Consider the following 20,448-nt stretch of genomic DNA (forward strand, 5'->3'; position numbering starts at 1 on the left):
TCTGTATTGAAATGTGGCCATTATCTAATTATCAGATGTTTAGAAATCCTATGGTATTTGGTGCAATCAATGAATCAGTGACTTCTATGAATAACATTGACACATTTTATTACATTTCATTTACTTACTTACCAGGGTAATTTACCATAACTTTTGTGACATATTTCTACAAACTCTATTTGAATTGTAAATCAATCCTGTTTTTTTTGTGTGTGGGGTCAGCATCCTTCTCTCACTTATACCCATGCATTGGCCCTGATTTTAACACCCCCACACCCCCCAAGCCTCGGGTTAATATTGGGCCACGTTAATTTAAAGGCTCGATCGAGATCTCTCCATTCTAGTTGAGCACCATTTCATCTTCACTGGTTTTCGAGTTGGCTGAGGCTGTCGCTATGGGCAGGCAGGGACCTACTTTAAATCCAAAAGTCCTGACCTGATTACATCATTGGGGCCACAGGGTGATTTTAATGTGGAATCAGAGGGAGACCCACTCGTTGTAAAATCCAACTTCCGAGCCATGACACAAGGAGCCAAATGACCAGAAGAGACCCATGGTAGGTTTTACAAAATCAGTCTTATGAGAACTGCTTGTGGGCTGGGAGTAACAGGAATGTTCTCCAACCTCTGTCATTTCACACTCAGCTCCCACCATCAGGCGGGTCTGGAAAATCCCGGCCGATACCTTTCCTCTGGTCTCACCCTGTCTCTCTGTGACTTTCCAAATTCCTCCTCTGTCACTCTTCACACAGGATAGATACCCTCTTCCTGGTGATGAGGTGAATTGAAGTGAGAATACTGCAGCTAAAACTTCAAACCAATGATAAGACAAAATTCCATTGATAATGGAGCCTCCGCCTATTTATACAGGGAGTTTAACACATATCTTTCTAGTCTGATAATGATCTGCATGTCTAAATGTGAACATGCATTTGGTAACGTCACAAATTTAATGCTACGTTTTTTTTTTAAATAAATATTTTTAAACAGCGTTAATTGCAGCCTTTTTTGCAAATCAGTTTTCCAACAATCCAGGGCTTTAGAGAAAGGAAATGTCAGGAAACTCTCAGCGTTCGGGGCCAATTACTCCACTGAAACTGACGGCAACTCTGGGAGTCCTCACATGCACAGAATAGGCAAAATCCAGTAATCATGAAGGGTCTTGACAGAGTAGATAAAGAGAAACTGTTCCCATTGATAGAAGGGTTGAAAACCAGAGGACACCAATTTAAGGTGATTGACAAAAGAAGCAACAGTGACATGAGGGAAAAACCTCTTTATGCAACGAATGGTTAAGATCTGGAATGTACTGCCTGAGAATGTGATGGAGGAAGATTCAACTGTGACTTTCAGAAGGGAATTGGGGAAAAGGGGATTATCTGTAAAGAATAAACTTGCAGGGCTACTGGATAGAGTAGGGACTGGGACTAGCTGAGTTAGTCTTGTAGAGAGCTAACTTGGACAGGAAGAACCAAATGGCCTCCTCCTGTGTTGTAACCATTCTATGAATCTATGCTAAGTTGCAATGAGTGATTCTGCGCTCTCCAGTAGGTGCACTGCTGAGGTCCCCCTAGACTGCAATTAATAATAAATCTTTGAATTGAATAGAACGCCTACTTTTATGCTTTTGGTCTCGCTGAAACCCTTGAAAAAGTTATACCTTGTTGAATGATGTGTAACTGGTATTTTAACAGCTACTAGCTTGATGATTACTGCCAAATAACCTCACTGGCCCTAAAAAGCTAATTTTATACTTGTATGAAGCCAAATTTCTTCATTCTATCAAAAGAATCCCCAATGTTTTTAAAAAATTAAAGTTTATTTATCTTTATGTTAGCTTCTAGCTTAATCCAATCATAATAATTTATTCCGCTATCTAAAATTTTAATTTGAAAGTGAAGGAATTCAATGCTTTTAACTTCCTGGTTCGCTGTCTGTGAGAATACTTCAATGTGATTGGCTGCTTACCCTTTTTGACATCACTGTTGCTTCATACCTTGAGATCCTCTTGACTTACTGCCAGATTTTAAACTGCTGTTGTGTAAGGAAAAGTCCATGCTAGAGAGATCATTAGATTTTTGTGAGCAGCTTTCTTAGAGGGTCTGTGGCAAGCGCTGTTGTTTTGCCACTGACCACAAGATGCAGCCCTATCTTTACCTCCTCCTCTCACACAGTTTATTATTTCCTAATTTCCCCTCATTTGTTTTCCAGTGGTTTTTAATCCAAAGCCTTCAGGGCTCAATTTCCATGCACTGACATGACTCATTTTTAAATGACTGAGAATGAGTGAAAATTTGCCTGTATGCTAAAAGCATTAATCCTTGTGTGCCTGTTATATTTACATATTTTCACAATGACTGACTTGAATATGTAATAATAGTGATGGGAGCAAAAAACATTGCGTGTAGATTTAAAAGGATACAGGCAATTAAAGGAAAGTGACAAAATTGGGCCACAAAATTTCTTCCAGTTGGGAAAAGCTTCAAAAGGCTGGCAGCCTTTGTCCAGAAAGCTAGAGAATTGAAAGTGAGAGTCAAAAATGTAGAGAATGAGAATGAAGTCTGCAGGCATGAATATACCAGCAAGTGACTTGAAATGAAAGTGATGCTACATGTATTATTTGCAAAGTGATTGGCCCCATTTGCCAATGAAGGACACCATTTATTAGCCTAGAAAGAGGTCAAGCCAGGTAGGAGACCACAGATGACCCTTTCTGTCACTGGCTGTTCCACTGTTATGTTGTCTGTCAGCTTCCAATATTCTTGCAACTGTTGACAATGTTAATTTTGGAATAATACAGATACAAGGCTGTAGCTATGGGCCTATTTGCCAAGGATGAATTAAACATGCAGTCAAACATTTGACTAAATATTATTCATATATGCACTCATGATAAACAGTGATACTTTGCTGCAGAAGATGCACACGTGAACGTGGGGGTGAGTTTGCAGTCTTTAATTCTCAAACAAAATGTAAAAAATAGAATCTAGCACAAGTGATTCTTTTGTGTAAAATGGTTTCCCTTAGCATTATTCAGTCTTAGTCTCTAACATCTCAGCCTCAGTCTCTCTGCTAACCCAGACCCTCAGAAGACAGCCATCCACCATCATTGCTGCATAAGTGCTGGAGTTATATTTGGTGATATCTTGGCAGGTTTGACCAAGCCGGAGATGCTGGCTATTGCTCACCTTGGAATGGTTTCTTTTTATACAGTAGCCACCAAAAAACATGACAAAGCATGATGGGGGGATGCTTCTCAAGAACCAGTCAGCGCTGCATTTAGTCAGGCATTCACATATTTCCTGTGTGCCATCAAATCTGCCATCTCATGTTCAGCTGGGAGTAGGAGTCTCCCAGTGCAGTAATGCTCTGTCAAAGTGAGGCACAGTAATCTCAGTCTATCGATGTAATTGTGCCAGTGCTGGTGACTGGGCACAGAACCTCAGGCGTAGCCTCTTTATCTTTGTCCATAAAAGATCCGATATCCAATGGGAAAGCCATTGGTGGCAGCTGTGAAGCTGCTGGAAAAATGACAAAACAATTACAACAAAGATGCAATGGAAACCTAAGGAAATAAAAGTAAATGGTGCAGAAATGGCCTTTATAATGTGCTGATCAGAGAAAGAAAGAGGCATTGTTTGAACAGTTTCCTGTTGTGGGCCAACTGATGCATTGTTCCTCATCAATGTTGCAGTGTGATACTGTTGAAATAGTTCTGAGGTGTACATTAGCCAAAGCTTTACAATCTTTTATCTCGTGTCTTGGCATGCTAGAAACTAACTCGACAGGTTTCACAAAGAGATAGTACAGTATCAACTTGGAGGTTTGCCAGCATTTACATTTTTTTTTGTGTATTATTTTGAATGTACAGACCTGCAACAGGATCTTCAATCCAACCAATCTTCTTACTATCTTTTCAATAAATCTCACCCTGTAATTTATCCCCCAATAACCCTGGACAACCATGTATTTGAACATGACTGACACTTGTTATGCTGCCTCCTGGAAAATGGCGCACAGAACAATATAACATCATCTTGCCCCTATTCCCAATGCTGACAGAAATGGTGATATGCAAACTGGGGGAGGGAGGGGGTGGGATCCATGGGATCCCTTTTTCTGGTCGGTGAACCCCCTATAAACCGAGACACATGGGTGTAACAGACATGAAAATTACCCAAAGGTAGTGAGAACAGTGCAACATGCTGAGTAGTCAGGTTGATAATGCAGTATCAGCTGCTCCTCTCAGTATCTTTACTTTGCTCAGATTTTCGAAAGGTTCTTTCATGAGCCAGTGAAAAGTACATTGAAAAATGTGTTTTCATTGTTTAAAACTTGTCTTGAGCCAGAATGTGAAAGATGATTTTGAACAGCAATTTCTTTTGATTTTTGATGGTCTCAAACATTGTCTTGTAGTGAAAAGTGGCCTTGTTTCAGCCTGAGGAGCCAGGCAGCTCCCCAGCACCGACATGTCACCCGCTTCCATCATCAAAGCTCACTGTCAGAGCTGCTCAAACAAAATACATTCACCAACCACCGGATAGTTTGATATCTTGCCCTTATTTCAGAAAGTAAGTTTGACCTGAAGTACATGAGCCCAATTTTTTTCTTGTATGCCCCCATTCTCCCCTCTCCTCACCCGCCTGCCAATATGTGGGAATGTCAGGTCCCATGGGGCAGAATTTTGACGCCAGCGTGCGGGAGCGGGCCCGACACGCCGAGGTGTAAAATGACGCGCGATGACATGTGTCCCAATGTCACTGCGCGCCATCGCGATATTTCACTGGGTGGGTCTGCTATGAGTTCCAAGGCACACCCACCATTAATTAACGGGCCACTTAAGGCCCTTGAGGCAGTAATACACAGTGATTTTTCACAGCCTGTGCGATTTTCAGAGTGTCGCACGGGCGCAATGGGCAGGCGGGTAGGCCACATTTTTAAAAACCTCATCCACGGGCGGGATAAGAGGGGTGAGTGGGCTCACGAATGCAAGTTAGTCATTTATTTAGAAACTTACTGCTACTTGCTTGTGTGAACAGGAGAACTTCAAATCTCTTCAGAGCTGCTTTTACAGGAATAACAGGCTTCAGGTCAGGACTCTGGAGGAAACATCATTCTTGGGGCCTTGCTGGTTTCAGGAAGCCATCCCTTACCCTGGTCACGGCTGCCCTCAACTTCTCTGCCTCCAGCTCTTTCCAGGGGTCGATGAGCGATATTTGCGGAATCTCCCAATCAGCTGTCCACAATTGTGCTAAGCTGGTGACAGACGCTCTGTTCAGACGTGCATTGACTTTCATTCACTACCACTCGGACGAGGCCAGCCAGGCTGAGCGAGCCAGAGGCTTTGCAGCAATTGCTGGGTTCCCCCGTGTCCAGGGTGCTATAGACTGTACACATGTGGCCATCAAGGCGCCAGCAGTTGAGCCCGGTGCCTTCGTCAACAGGAAGGGCTTCCACTCCATGAACGTGCAGATAGTGTGTGATCACAGGATGCTGATTCTACAAGTCTGTGCAAGGTACCCAGGCAGCTCCCATGACGCCCACATCTTCAGACACTCCCAGGTGCCGAGGCTCTTCAGTGCTCCAGCCCGGCTGGATGGATGGCTGCTGGGTGACAAGGGCTATCCCCTCAGAAGGTGGCTCATGACATCTCTCCGCCATCCAAGAACAGAGGCTGAGCAGCGGTACAATAGGAGCTACGGCACCACAAGGGCTGTGGTAGAGAGAACCATCGGTCATCTCAAGATGCGCTTCTGATGCCTGGACCATTCAGGGGGCTCACTCCAGTACCCCCCATGGTGTGTGTCACTGATAGTGGTTGCATGCTGCGCTCTCCACAATCTGGCACTGAAAAAGGGGGGACGCTGTGGAGGAAGAAGATGATGACGCAGTTGCTCACACTGCGGGGATAGACACTGACCTGTTGAACCTCCAGGGAGGTCGGGACACCCAGGAGGCTTTGATCCAACACTCCTTCAGCTGTCCCACCACAGATGAACCTCCAACACATGCCAGAGCTGCAGGCTCCATACTCGATACCTGAAAGCAACATTTCCCCAGTTAGGGACATTAAGTATGTGCTTTGTCAATAAAACTCAATGACAAACAAGTCACTCATAACATCTTGGGTCCCATCCACCTGCAGAAGCAATGAAGCACCCAGAGGCTTGTTGAGAACTAAAATATTTAATGATTGCATACTACAAAACAGAAATGAAAGTGCATTAAAAGGTGTTGAACTGCACAGCAAATGAGAAGCAACTGATATGGCGGCAACAGAAAACCACCCATGATAAGCCCATGTTGTGCCTAAGGTGATTTACACTTACGTTTCTGGATGCTGTGTCTATGTGCTCCCCCTTCGCTGGCACTGGCATTGGAGCCAGGCTGCTGACTCTGCCGTCCTGTTGGCCTTGAGGACCTTGGCGGGCGTCCCCTGGCCCGTGGAGCCTGTGCTGGCCCTGCCTTGGAGGGAGCAGCCAATGGCACAGCTGGCACCTCCCCAGTCGCCGCAGCCTCATCAGATGCCACGGTCACTGGCAGAGGGACGGAGGAGCTGCTGCCCTCATCTGGAGTGCCCTGAGAGGAGCCCGCAGAGATGACAGGCAGCTGCTGCGCCGACGTGAGGTTGCTTCGGACTCCCTGCTCACCGTAGATGGATGGGCACCGAGCTGGGATACTGGTGCCCAATCCATCTCCCATACTGACAGTGACCAGCTGAGGTCAATGCCGGTGTGAGGGCTGCAGGTCCGAGTGCATCCCCAGGAGCCCCTGATTGGTCTCCTGGAGGAGCCTGTCCATGAGAGTTGTCACTCTCTCCATGGATGAGGCATTGCACTCGGCCATGAGGGTCAATGCATTGCTGATGCTCCACATGGACTCCTCCATCATGGGGACCATGCCACACATTCCCTCATGTATCTCCGCCAGATTCCCCCGCAGACCCTGATGCACTTCCAGCATTTGCTGCCTCAGGGACGACTCCAGAGGCTCATCATCAGCCTCCGACTGATAATGTTCCTGGTCCCCAGCCGTCCTCCGACTGCTGGCACTATGAGCACTCTCTACCTCTGCCTGCACCTCAAGCAACTGTGATGTGCCCTCACCATTGTGCCCTGGGACATTAGCCGATGATCTTATCCCCACCGAGGTGCTGGTATCTGTGCTGGTGCCTGCCTGGTTGAGAGGGTGTGACACTGCATATATCTTCAGGGCCCTCAGGGGTCAGTGACGGGTCCTCTGCCTCCTGAGTCCAGCCCTGCTCTGGTGAGGCTGAAAGGAAGAACAAGGACATTTGATTAGTTGAAGTTGTTACGCTTTTAATGTGTATGCCTGACACCCGATCAGGATGCGCTCCTCCTTCCATTATCAATGGGCAACCCATGTTGGATGCTAAAATCAATATACAGTCAACAGTGGAATGGTTACAATGACAGACATTGTGACCTCATTGCGCTCTTACCTCCCACTGACATCCCAACCTCACCGCGGCCGGTAAACCCGGGTGCTCCTCCAGCTCGAGAGCCTCCTGCTTGTATCTGGTGAGTCTGAGTAGGTGGGGCTGCCCTCCACCAGTCCACATCCACTTGGCATTATTGTGTGCAGTCTTCTCCTGAAAGGAGAGAGGAGCATTGATTAGTCCACCCAGTACTTGCAGCGCCATTGCAGTCTTGCCACCCCCACCTGAGTGAAACATTGCAGGGCTCATCCGATTCATGACCCTGGAGCTGCCATACACTCACTCAAAGCAGCCAGGGCTGACCCCCTTGCCCAGATGCTGCCTCCATCACATTTGCCACTCACACTGTAAGACCTTCCAAACCAAGGAGCACCACCACCTAGAAGGACAAGGGGAGCAGATGGATGGCTACCTCGCCACCTGGAAGTTCCCCTCCAAGTCACACAGCATTCTGGCTTTGAAATGTTTGTGTTCCAGCAATGCACCAAGGTCCAGATCCTGGAGCTCACCCCCAAAACAGTACTGAGGGTGTATGTGCACCATATGCAGTGGTTACAGAAGGCAGCTCGCCACCACTCTCTCAGGAGTAACTAGGCATGGGCAATAAATGCTGGCCCACCCAGCAAAGGCCACTTGCTGTGAATGAATAAATGCAATAACAAAGTTCCGAGTTGGGGGGTTAGGGGTGGGGGCAGCCTAGCTGCTGTGCTAAGTGACCCGTTCCAACATGGTACTCACCCTTACCGATCGCAAGAGGTCATTGAACCGCCTGTGGCACTGCACCTAGGTGCGTCCTACCACATCATGGGAGCTGACCCCTTCTGCCACCTCCTCCCAGGCACATTTCATCATGTGGCGGGGGCTTCCTCCTCTCGTCCCTTGGCACTAAATCTCATTAAAACTCTGTCTTCCTCATGAGGGTTTTCACTCCTCACTTTCAAAGATCTAGCCTCTGAGTTCTCTTAAAAGCCACTCCGACCCAATGACTGCTCACCTCCAGATGGTTCAATCTCTTCTCCTGAGACTGTGTTCCATGGGATTCACAAAGCTGCATTCCCACTTCTAATTATCAGCACAATTCCAATTCTTTCATAAGCTGGCACTTCCCCTGGGTTTTCTGAACTCCAGTTTCCCAGCTGCACTGAGCTTTAAACAGCTCCCAAGGACTTCACTGAGCCCTCAACTGCCTGGAGCCTGCTAACAGCTCCCGGGATTTCTCTGTGAGCTGCAAACCACATGAAATCCAAACTAACACCCCCTCCCATCAAAAACAGAGATAAATTGAAACCCGAGGTCCTTCTTAAGCTCCACCCATCTCCATGATGATGTATCCTTTCAGGGTTCACTAGGTGCTTTAAAACTAATTTAACTCTAACTCCCAAAACAAAATATCTCTCTGGACTGCACTTCTTTGCAAGCAATGTAGACATCGCGTCTCCAGAACCCCAGCTAAGTAAGCCCACCTGCTGTTTTATGATCTTGCCTTTCTAGCTGTTAACCCCTTAAGTCAACATGGCCCCAACCTTTTAAGTGTAATAGACTCCAAGTTGCTTTAGTTGCATTTATCCCATTTTCTACAGTTAAACTTCAATCTTCCCAGAACTAAGAATTACCTCTAAAAATATTAACAAGAACCATGAACTAGATATTTGTCACACCTCCCTGCCAAAGAAAAGAAAATGCCTCACCAATGTGATACATTTTCATTTACCATTTAGAATGTAACAACCTACACAATGTGCAATAAGAGCACATTAATCATTCCCTCTTTATCCAATGATATTCACAAGTCCATCAGCACTCTGCTGAATTCCATAAGATGAAAAATATTATTTTTATGACTTTTTCTGTAAGTCATTTTCTTACAATCATTATAGTCCAAAGGTCCATCTGCAAAAGAAGTTTCATTGTTTTACACAGGTGAATTCTCAAGCTCAGTCTTTAAAACAGTCTCTGCTGATTTCAGCTTTTGAACCTTATTTTCCTCTGTGTCTGTAGCTTTCTTTCCTTTAAAGCCCACAAAGGATGTCTCCGTTAAGTCTATTGTTAAATTGTCACCCTCTTCATTAGTTGTAGTCATATCTTCATTTTTAAGCTCATTATCCACACTCCAAAGATTTTAAATTCTCTTTTTCAGATAACAAGTTCAAAATGGCTTCTTTTTATGCCAACAACTCATTCCTTCTTTGATCAAAATCTTCCTTAGCCTCTTTAAGAATATCATTCAGATGTTTTTTATGCTCAAGCAGAAACGTTTGATATTTTTGTTTGGTCTGATCTTTAAACAATTTGTAATCTTACAGTTTCTCCTGATCCCATTCAGATCAAATTTTCTTTAATTCTTTCCAAGCAATAGCACTACCCTCCTCATTTTGGATATTAAATTTCTTTCTAAGACTTTGAGTCTCTCACGCAATTCACAAATTACCTTATTCCAATCATTTTGAGGTTGTAACTGGTCTTTTGAACTTAGTCCAGTTGGATTTTTTCAGCTGTATCCTGTATCTCAACACTGGCAGGCATGGATAATTCACCATTGACAGGACTATTTAATTCAGTCATTAATACTTTGGGATCATTCTGAGGTCTCAGTTCTTTCTGTGACAAATTTTGATTTGGAAATTCTGCAGACACTTTGCTGTCTTTGTACTGTCCATTATTAGAATTATTCCATCAGTACCCTTTCTTGCATCAGTTTGTTGTTTAACTGGTTCACAGATAAGTGAGGAGGTTTTACTCACAGGAACCATTCCTGAATTGTGGCATGCTTTCCCTGATTGTGGAAAAACAACCTTGCCTGCTATATCATTTCCCAATATAAAATCTGCATTTCAAACAGGAAATTTAGGAACAATTCCAACCACACAAGGCCCCATCATCCGACCACAATTCAAATAGACTTTATGCAACGGGAAAGGCACACACTTCCCAACAATGCCCATTATTAATACATTTGATTCAGCAAACTTTCTGAAGAAAGGTCTAAATCCTTTGCTAACAATAAGATCTGAGCTGTACCAGTATGTCTCAGGATAACAATCTTTCTAGGCTCTTTCTTGGACAAAAAAGGATTGACTGCCCCTTCAAATATAAACTCCTGATAATCCTTTGCATCCCCATCTATTCCCAAAATAAAAACATTAAATGCAATAGGTTTCTCACAATCTTCACTTTCCGGTAAAGTGTTCTCTGTGGAAATTTATGTCATTTCGCACCAGTGCCACTGATATAATATGCATTTTCTTTCCTGGTACAATCTTCTCTGAAGAGTCCTTAAATGTCCCTTTACTGCCACAAGTTTACTGTTCCGCTTCCAACAATTTGCTTTTATATGCCCTGTCTTATAGCAATAAAAGCATGATGGTTTCTTTTCATCACCTTTAACCTCTACACTATCATTTTAATTGATTGGAACAACTTCTGCCTTCTGCCAAAAGCTAGACTCTTTTCTCTTTCTGTAGCTTCTCTGTGGGTTACAATTGAACATCTACTGTCCCTTAGCTGCCTATGTGATATATCATACTCATCTGCCAGATTTGCTGCTTCCTTTACATTATAAACCTTGCAGTCTTGCAGGTGTGACCTGATAGCTATTGTGCTGCTGTTTTGAAATTCTTCCATTATCATTAGCTCTCTCACATTCTTAAAATTATGTTCAAGTTTCAGTGCCCAAAACCACCAGTCTGACAACATTTCTTACTGCCTAACAAACTCTACGAATGTTTCATTCAGTCTTTTCTTTAAAGTCTGAAATTTCAACTGCCATGCTCCAAAAACAAGCTCTTAAGCATTACGTACTGCAGGTTTAACGGTCTCATAATCTGAGGATTGTTCTGCTGAAAGGCTAGAATACACATCAATAGCTTTCCTGATCAAACACTCTGCAAAATGAGAGCCCATGCGTCCTTTGGACATTCTAGCTTTGTATCCACCTTTTCAAATAAGCTAAAATACCTCTTAACTCCATCCTCAGTGAATTGAGGCACTAGGCGAAGATTCCTCATGACATCAACATTTGCAGTGAGATCCCAAACATCATTCGAACTACTTGACTCTCTTCCACCCCGTGGCTTTTATTTAGCCAGTTCGTACTGCCTGATTTCTTTCTCACTTTGAAGAGAACTGTCTCTTTGCTTCTCTCTTTCCTCCCTTGCTAACATCTCTCTCTGGAATTCAAGCTTGAGCTTTTGCTTTTTTCTTTCTCAAGTTCAAGATTTTGCTTTTCTCTATCTCTTTCTATCTCAAGCTGCTTCATCTGCAACTGAATTCGAGCTAACTCGAGCTGTATTACACCAGTGTCAGGATTTTTCTTCTTCGATTTCCAGGTGCTGTGCTATTACCTCGACCACGTCTGCTTTTTAGTCCCTGCTTTTAACTCTAACTTCAACTTTTCCAATAATAAGGTTACCCTAACCTTGGTTAATTGTTACAAATCAATCAGGGATAAATCTTCCCATTCCACAAAAGTCATAGCAATTCACAAAGCCATTCTTGTTTTCAACAAGTTTGGTAAAATTCACTTGTGCTATGGACAGGGGAGAAGGCAAACTGGAACTCCTTCAGTTTTTCACCATCTGTCCGTAAACAGAGGTGTTTTCATTTTTGAAATCGGCAGTGGCATGTGAAAATCTTATTAGCCTTAACCCCAGCAAGTCCCAGCACCCATATTTGACTGTGGATTCGAGATCCCGCAAGACCCAATTTATGTTATGGTTTGGTAAGGGACCAATAACGTTTTGTTTAAAGTAGACAACGTTTGAAATCTCAGTTACCCAATAGGAGACTAAAGTCACAAGATTCCACAGTTTAAACAAACAAGATAAACTTTACTATAGTCAGATTAGTCAGAAAAGTAAAACAATTTATAATATTTATCTTATATGCTAGCCTTCAGAATTAATATGAGGTAAATATGAATTAACAGGCAAAATGTCTCAACAGCCCATCCAGATGTCAGTGATCACTGTGAATTACAAGATCTTACTAAAACTCTATCTTCCGCATGTGGGTTTTCAACTCCCCACTTTTGAAGGTCTTACCCCTGACTCCCCTCAGAAGCAGTTGACCTGCTTCAATGACTGCTCACTTCCCTATGCTTCAATCTCTTCTCCTGAGAGTGTATACCACAGGATTCTTGGCCTTACTGGCCAAGTAATTACTGGCACAATTCCAACTCTTTCATAAACCACTAGCCTTATTAATCTGGCACTGCCCTTGGATTTTTCCAAACTCCAATCTCTCAGTGTCATGCCCAGAAGACATGAAGGAAAATATATATGCCTATATCATCCTGGCTACTTTATAAAATTACTACTTTTTTGAAAAATGGACGAAGGCTTTACACTGACAAGCCTGACCAGCTACAGCTCACATAAAAGGAATTTCTATCCTTCAGAAAACAGCAGGGACTTGTTATCTCTAAAGAGGTGCTAATGGCCTCTGTGACTGCGGAAATCAAATTCCAAAGAAATGCATAAAGACTCTTTACATTTCTAAGACAGAGCTCTGGCCAATGGAGACAATGGGAAAAATTCTCCCCCTGTCAGGCAGGGGAGTGCGGGAGCGGCCATGGGGGCAGGTGTGCCTCTGATTCACTGCCATTTTACACGGGCGGGTCAATTAAGGCCCATCCAGCGTGTCGTCCGCCAGGAAGTGCTATGCGCTCCCGATGCGGGCTGGGGGGGGATTCCCTCAGCCGGGAGTGCACTCTTTCACACATGTGCACGAAAGAGCGCACAGATCCCCCGAGGCTAAGTGCTGCCTCAGGGAGATCAGCTCCGATTTAAAACTTTTCATAAACATGTTTAAAAGTTTTCCCTGCCATGTCCCCTCATGTGATACTGTCGCATGAGTTGGGACATGTCCATAAGTTTTATTGGAACCTTTCTTAAAAATTTTAATACCCACATGAAACCTCATCCCGCCCGTGGATGAGGTTTGATGCTTTTTCTGAAGCCGGCCAGGTTGGACGGGCAGATCCATTAACGAATTTAATTAGTATTTCAATGGCCTCAATAAGCCATTGACAGATCGGTGGGTGCACAGCTGACTCAGCTGCGCCCCTGCTGGCCTGAAAATGGAAATGACATTTTACATGTCGGTACGCAGGCCCCGCCCCCACTCACCGACCGGGAGATCCTGCCCAATATGTCTGCAAGGGCAAAGGGACCCTGTAAGCGCTGTTAAACTTATCAATGGATGAAAAAAAAAACCATCTCAAGAATCCAGACCAGGAATATACACCCTTTGCCCAAACCAAGGGGAAGAAGCGTGAGTTATGTCACATGACCCTTCTCCCCTCGCTGCCCCCGCATAGGTTTCAACCAGAGAACCACAGGCTGCAAGTGTTGGGAGATCACCTCGTGTCAGCCACAACAAACTGCAAGAAATTTGGAAGAAAGCAATTAAAGTCAACTCATCTAATCCTGAACTCCAGATTGGTGCTATTGAACTGTCTTATCTCACTCTTAAAATCCATGTTTTATATGTCTTATGTGTGTGTTTGTGTATGTGTGTGTGTCTGTGCGTGTTTGTGTATAAGGGTTTAAGAAGTGGTAGAGTTTAAGTTATAGAGTTAAAAGTTAGCAGTTCATATTTTTTCTTTTGCCACTGGTTACAGACAGTTTGTTTAATAAACAATTATTTACTTGTTAAGTTTACTAGCCTGCTGCTCGTATTCTTTTAACCTAAATTAAACAGTTGGGTAGAATTGAGGCAATTTGATGGTCTGATTAAACTTCTCACCTTTGTCATGGCTGAGGGAGCAGTGGGGTTTGATACTACAGCGCACTATCCCCAGTGAGTTGTGACAGGTTTTTGTGGTATGCCTCTTTCTTTCTCTTTTCTCCCTTTAATTGTGTGAATATACCAGGTTTATGTAGCAACAAACCCTCCTGCATTTTGAGTGTGTGTAAAATAACTAACCCTCTGATTTTACTCTATCTCAAGTTTGCTGTGGATTGGATAACTCCAAAACAGAGGGGTTGGTGAAAAGCCATAACCACTAATAAAGAGGGAAATCAAAAAACACCTTTCTGTTTACGGGCAGGTGGTGAGAGGAGAAATCAAGACTGTTTAACGTTAAACCCCCCTCCTGTCCATAACACCCAGCAGCACTGAACTATAAATGGCTCCCAGGGCTTCTCTGAGCCCTATCTTCCTGGCATAGAACGAGTGACCTAACACCATCTCCTCAGCTCCCCAGGACCTCACTGAGCCCCAACTTCCCAGAGTGTGCTAGCCGCTCCCAGTTCTTCTCTGTGAGTTGCAAACCACATGAGGTCCAAACTGTAATTAACACCCTCTCCCAACAAACACACAGATAAATTGAAATCAGAGAACGTTCTTAACTCCACCCATCTGCATGATGATGTAGCCTTTCAGGGGTTACTGAATGCTTTTAAACTAATTTAACTGTAGCTCCCAAAACAAAACATCTCTCTAGACTGCACTTCTTTGCAAGCAATGTAGTATTCATGTCTCCAGATCTCCAGCTAAGTAAGCCCACCTACTGTTTTAGGATCTAACTCCTTAAGCCAACATGGCCCCAACCTTAAGTGTAATAGACTCCAAGCTGCTTTAGTTGCATTTATCCCATTTTCTACATTAATCTTTAACCTTTGCAGAACTAAAAATTACCTCTAAAATATTAACATGAAACATGAACTAGATATTCATCTTAATGTTATCTGAAGTTCATATTGCATGTCTTTTGATGTATTATAAATTTGTCTTTGTATGTATGGAGTGTACTGGTCAAAAGGTAGAATTTGTATACGTGCTTTCAGTAAACCACTCTTTGCTCTAGTCATGTGGGGATTGTGAAGTGTGGTACCCGAGTTCTTATAGTGAATCATGAACTCAGTAATAAAAATTACATAATCAGATAGAATTGTATTGTAAAATTTGACTAAGTATTCATGTTGGCTAGTGTAATGGGAGCTCCTCGGAGACAAAGGTCTGGTTTTGTGGTTGTGACAACTGATGTTAGTGTGCTCTAGTATTTAAAATAACAGAACAAAATAGTACAGGAAAGCAGCCTAACACAATGTAATTATGCAAGAGTTTCTTACGATTAGTCTTGTGCAAGACCTTGCCAAAAATATTTTGGATCAACTTTTGTAAACATATTGTAGCATGAAATCGAGACTTAGTCGCACTACAAACTTCAAATTCCCACTTTCTCTGGGTTTTGCTTTCTAATTACAATTTTGCTAAACTTAGCGAGGAGGAAACTATGGGCAGAATTTTCTGCCTGTCGGGCGGGCCCGACCCAATCGCCAGCGGGCGCGGAGCTGATTGCCGCTGGCGAAGCGGGCCGTGCCGCCATTTTACATGGGTGGGCCAATTAAGGCCCGCCCAGCGTGATGTCCGCCGGGAAGCGCTATGCGCTCCCTGTGCGGGCGGGGAGGAATCCCTGAAATCGAGAGTGCGCTCTTTCGCGCATGTGCACAAAAGAGCACACATCTCCCTGAGGCTAAGTGCAGCCTCAGGGAGATCACTTCGACTTTTAAAAGTATTAAAAATAGAGAAAAGAAAAATCCCTAACATCACCCCTCATGTGACAATGTCACATGAGTTGGGACATGTTCATAATTTATAGAACAACTTTATTAAAATTTTTAAAACCCTACATGAAACCTCATCCTGCCGGTGGATGAGGTTTCATATTTTCTCTATTTGCCGCCGGGGCTCCTGGCCGACCCGACAACCATAAGGTTAGATGAGTAGGTCCTTTAATTGGTTAACTGATCCTGTCAATGGCCTCAATTGGCCATTGACAGGTCGGCGGGCGCACAGCTGATTTTGCTGCACCCGCACCTTCCTGAAAATTTAAATGGGGCGCGGTGACGTCGGGGGTTCCGCTGAAATGACCTGGGAGTAATCTCAGGATAAATATTATTCTCTATTTTAAATATGTATCACATTTGGAGCAGTTGGCTTCAACATACTAACCATTTACCCTCACACACTGGGGAGGACTTTTCCCTCATTGGGCAGTCTCGGCAGGGGCAGTCGGGAAGCTGACCTCTGCCCACCATCGGGGCCGGACTGCGATTTCACACTGGCGGACCCAGTGTGAAAGGCGAGCGGCAGCACTGAGTGCTGTCTGTTTGGGGGGGGGGGGAGGAGGGTGAGCGGGGAATTACACGCATGCGCGTGGGTGTGCGCAGGAAAAGCTTCAGGGAGATGAACATTTTTCAAAATAAAAAAATAAAGATTTCAAAAATGTTATAAAACATGTCCCCTCATGAGCAGGGACATGTTATAAATGAAATTAAAAATTTTTAATTTTATTTCTATTTGCTGTTGGAAACCTCATCCCACCTGTGGATGAGGTTTCCTAAAAAATGCAAAGGCCGTTTGGCCTTTTTGCCTACCCGCCAGCTGTAAGGTTGGATAGGCAGTGAAAATTTTCCTTCAATTACCTTTTTAGTGGCCTTAATAGGCCTTTTAATTGTTGGCAGCTGTGCCGCCGACTGAAATATCATGTGAGTGCGCGATGACATCAGGACGCTCGCTCGGCATCTTCGCGTGTCATTTTACACTCAGTCGGGTCGGGCACGGACCCGCCAATGAGCTAAAAATTCTCCCCACAGACTCCTTGGAGACACATCACTGGTTCCCTCTCATGCCCTGAGCTGCTCGATGATGCAGGTTCTGGTTGACTCCCAAGATGCTCTGGAACAGCTCTGGTGGCACGTTGAGAAGTCATCACTGGGACCAACACCAACCAGAGTCCCTCAAGCAAAGGACAATTCCTACTTGTGTGCTTGTTTGGAATATTCCCTTCATGGGGAAAGTAAGTTAATTTCAGTTAAATATAAATGCCCATTCCATTTCTATCCTTTTATTTAGCAAAATGTGTATTTACACTCTCATGGCATGTTTGTTTGCCTTTTCGCACTTTGTAAGTTTGCAATACCTTTGCATCAGTGGAATGTCATAGCATGTCTTTTTATATTTCTATACAAACTGAAAGCCTAGTTTAAATAGATTTTATTGCTGCATTCAAAGTTGTCCTGGGTAACCTCCCATCTTCTACCCTCCATAAACTTAAGCTCATCTAAACTCTGCTGACTGTATCATAACTCGCACCAAGTCCCGTTCACCAATCATCCTTGTGCTCGCTACCCAATATTGGCTCTTGGTCCAGTAATGCCTCAATTTTAAAATTCTCAACCTTACTTTCAAATCTCTGCATGGCCTCACCCCTCCCTATCTTTGTAACATCCCTCCTTAAAATCCTCGAATCTGACAACTCTCTGAGATTTCTCTCTCCAATTCTGATCTTTTCTGCATCTGTGCCTTCAGCTGTCAAGACCCTAAACTCTAGAATTCCTTCCCTAAACCTCTCCACCTCTCCATTCTCTTTCTTCCTTTAAGATGCTCCTTAGAGCCTATTTCATTCAGTTCATGGTCATCTGCCCTCAAGCCTCTATGTGTGATTCAGTGTCATTTTGCTTCACAATGCTCCTGTGAAGTGCCTTGGGGTATTTTAATAAGTGGCAGGTTGTTGTTGTTGTAATTAACACCAGAAATGGGGAAAGGAAAGGTTGGAAGATGGACTAGTTGCTGTCATTTGTGTGAGGTGCAAAATGTATGGTTCACAGGGCGTAAATGAAATTGGAGAAAACCACAGGCAACACAAATCTAGTGCAAACAGACAAAACAATATTTTTGCAAATGCTTAAATATAAGAGGAAAGGGAAACCCTAATTGTACAGCAAAATTTGAGATTGTAAGTAAAGGTGAAGTAAAAGCAGAAAATGCTAGAAATACAGAGCACGTCCGTCAGTAACTGGAAGGGGAGGGTCGAAACCCTTCAGTACTAACAGATGATCTTCAATAATGGCACTAACCAGTCTTAACTGCTGGCAGGTCTGATGTGTGTTCTCAATGTTTTCAGTTTTTAATTGTGATCAAATTTAAGTTTCCGATCCCCTCTACTCAGACAATTCAAAGTGAAATATCTGCATCTACTCCTGAAAGCTATACATCTGATTAGTATAGATGCATGACAGAGACGCATAAAGACATGAGGGAGAACAACAACAACTTGTGTTTACAAGTACAACTTCCCAAGGCACTTCATAGGGGGAAAATCAAACCCAATTTGACACCGAGCCACATAAGGAGATATTAGGACAGAAAAACAGTGCATTTTAAGGAATGGCTTAAAGGAGCTTAGAGAAGCAGAGAGATTTAGACAGTGATTTCCAGAACTTAGGGCCTAGGCAGCTGAAAGCACAGCCAATGGTGACTTGACTAAGATTGCAAATGTGCAAGAGACTAGAATTGGAGGAGCACAGATCTCTTGGAGGGTTCTAAGATTGGAGGAGGTGACAGAGGTAAGGTGGGGCCACAAGGATTTGAAAAAAACTGAATATTAAAGTTGAAGTATTGCTCAATCTGAGCCAATGTAGGTCAGCGAACATGGGATGATAGGTAAATGGGTCTTGGTGCAAGTTTGGATACAGGCAGGTTTAGATAACTTTAAGTTTATGGAGGGTGGGAGGCCAACCAGGACAGCATTGCAATTGTCAAGTGTTGAGGTAGCAAAGGCATGGATGAGGGTTTTAATAACAGATAAGCTTCAGCAGAGGCTGAGTCCAGTGATGTTATGGTGGTGGAAGTAGCCTGTATTAATGACAATGAAGATATGTGTTTGGAAGCTCATCTTGTGGTTCATTACTACACCAAGTTTGAGAAAGGAATAGAAGGTTATTCTGATCAGTTTAGATTCATGTAGCGCATAAACACTGGCATAGGCTTATTGGGCCACAAGACCTCTTTCTGTGCTGTGCATTTGATGTAATACATCAAAACAATCTAAATGCTGGAAAGCACCAGAGTTGATACTGTACTATCTCTTGGAGAAACATGTCAGCTTAATTACTGGACTACATGCAGCATGTCAAAACATGAGATAAAAGACTGTAAAACTTTGCCTAATGTACACCTCAGAAGTATCACAATGGTATCACACGGCAACACTGATGAGGAACAATGCATCAGTTGGCCCACAACAGGAAACTGTTTTTACAAAGTGTCTCTCTGATGGTGATAAGCACATTGAAGCAGTGCTGAAAATGCATCCCTGTTCTTTCTTCTCATGTAGAACATGAAGTAGCTTTCTGCTCTAAAAGGGGTGATTTTCCAATGTATTATCAAATGAAAGTTTCTGTTTGGATGACCCTACCCCCACCAGCATCCCTCCATCTCCCCCACCTCAACCTTGTAGATATTGCACACTCCCAGGGACCTATTGGAATACCTGATTCAACTTTTGAAAGATAGTATCAGCTACCCAAAAATAAATGGTAATTACATTACAGAAAGCATATTATTAGCATAGAGCAACATAGATAATATACAAATAAGTCCACAAAAACAGAAAAAAATATATGATGCATAATTTTGAACTATCAGTGTGTCAGGCCCCAGATGGATAGGCAAGTGATTAATTTATACACTCCCTGGGAACCCTTTACATTCCCTGTTTGAAAACCTACGGCCCAATCTTGTCAATAGTTTTATATCAGAAAAATGGGAATAAAAATGAATGAAGTCATTCATAGGCTGGCTATAATTGGGATGCTGCCATTTCCATATATGTCAATCATTCCCTTTTAAACAGTCAGCTTTTCAACTCTTGCATCAGCTTGTCAACATTTCAAAAGAAACTTTAAATGACCTTTTTCATAGGTTTGGCGTCAGCATGCTGTAGTGCAGGCCGTCTGGGGGGGTTAGTGGGAAAAAGGTGTCAGCTTCAGATGTGCTTAACGAGTTTGAAGGAGAGCAGAATGCCAGAATTAAATGGGGAATAGAAGGAGAATGAGTCACTGTGAAAGGATTGTGAGTTTGATGGAGTGCATTGCATTTATGAACAAGAACCAAATGTTGTCCTCGTGAACTGGAACAATGAAGGAGATGGTAGTGTTTATGTGAAAGAGTGATCATTGAGTTAACTTTTGAGTAACTGATGC

General features: G+C 43.4%; 1 protein-coding gene across 4 annotated transcripts in view; it reads left to right on the forward strand.

The window, feature by feature from the left end:
- Window positions 1-343: 343 nt before the first annotated feature.
- Window positions 344-20,448, forward strand: part of LOC144667784 (signal transducer and activator of transcription 5B-like) — a 246,403-nt gene continuing 226,298 nt past the window's right edge. For 2 of the 4 annotated variants that reach the window (XM_078529225.1, XM_078529224.1), the window contains exon 1: window positions 345-557. The gene's annotated coding sequence lies outside the window, so the exon portion shown is untranslated. Of the gene's footprint in view, window positions 558-20,448 lie in introns of all 4 variants that reach the window. The other 2 variants (XM_078529229.1, XM_078529232.1) reach the window with 2 other exon arrangements.

The sequence above is a fragment of the Cetorhinus maximus genome, chromosome 25 (genome assembly GCF_964194155.1).
Source record: "Cetorhinus maximus chromosome 25, sCetMax3.hap1.1, whole genome shotgun sequence".
NCBI lineage: Eukaryota > Metazoa > Chordata > Chondrichthyes > Lamniformes > Cetorhinidae > Cetorhinus > Cetorhinus maximus.